Below are 1,237 nucleotides of genomic sequence, written 5' to 3' on the forward strand. Positions count from 1 at the left end.
CAAGGACATTTTTTCATTTTTTGTACAGACAGAGTGGGAGGGAGAGAGAGGAAGAGAGAGAGAGGGAAACATCGATGTGAAAGGGACACATAGAGTGGCTGCCACCCGCACAACCAACCAGGGCCAGGGACAAGCTGCAACCAAGGTACATGCCCTTAGCGGGAACCGAACCCGGGTCTCTCAGGACCGCAGGCGGACGCTCTAACCGCTGAGCCAAACCAGCCAGGGCTTTTATTTATTTATTTTTTTATCCTCATCCGAGGACATTTTTCCATAACTCTGTGTCTTTTTATGGGAACATTCAGTCCATTTACATTTAAGGTGATTATTGATATGTACTTATTTATTCCCATTTTTGTTTAGTGTGGTTATATTTTTCTTCCTATTTCTCCTGCTAATGAAAATATGGACCGCTTCATGAATTTACATGTCATCCCTTCACAGGGGCCATGGTAATCTTCTCTGTATCGTTCCAATTTTAGTATATGTGCTGTGAAGTGAGCTCTTGTAGCAGTTTTATTTATTTATTTATTTATTTATTTTTTTATTTATTTATTTTTTTATTTTATTTTTGTTACAGATGTTTCTCCTTTTTTATCCCATTGACACCCTTCTTCTTATGCCCTTCCCCCCCCCCGCCCCGTCTCCTGCTTTGTTGTCCATGTCCATTGGTCTTGTAGCACTTTTAAAAATCATGTCAGTATATAAGTTTATTTTCTTTCTAAATTATGAGCTAACCTCTGATTTAATAAAATAAAATCTCTAGAATATAGCTCCGTGCCTGGAACACAATAAACATTCAATCACAACATATGTTTTTTAGTTGATAATAAATTAGAAATGCTTTTAATGAGATTTTTTGGGAACACCTTATGTTATAAAACTTACATTTTCTAGGGATATTTATTTAGACTAGTGAATTTTTATTCTTCTACTACCATATGAAAATAATGGGCCTTTGTGGGGATAAAGGGAATGTTAAGTCAATTTACCCATGTGTGAAATGATTACGTTTGAGTGAATAATGTAAAATCCTATGAGGTTTGATATTAAATAAAGAATAGATTTTTCATTTCTATAGTATAGTGCTCACATGGTCATGATTTAGCTTAGAAAATGCATACCAAAAGATATGTGGGCAAATAAATGGAAATATGCAAAATTTGCAAACATATGCATATTTTATTTTGCAATAGTGATCTAATTCACTTTTAAGAACAAGACTAAACAAGGGCCT

General features: G+C 35.0%; 1 non-coding gene across 1 annotated transcript; it reads right to left on the minus strand.

Moving 5' to 3' along the window:
• Positions 1 to 399: 399 nt before the first annotated feature.
• LOC118636758 lies at positions 400 to 505 on the minus strand. Its single transcript, XR_004960743.1, has one exon. It is a non-coding gene; the product is annotated as a U6 spliceosomal RNA (small nuclear RNA).
• Positions 506 to 1,237: the final 732 nt, after the last annotated feature.

Source organism: Molossus molossus, unplaced genomic scaffold (assembly GCF_014108415.1).
Source record: "Molossus molossus isolate mMolMol1 unplaced genomic scaffold, mMolMol1.p scaffold_m16_p_2, whole genome shotgun sequence".
Lineage (NCBI taxonomy): Eukaryota > Metazoa > Chordata > Mammalia > Chiroptera > Molossidae > Molossus > Molossus molossus.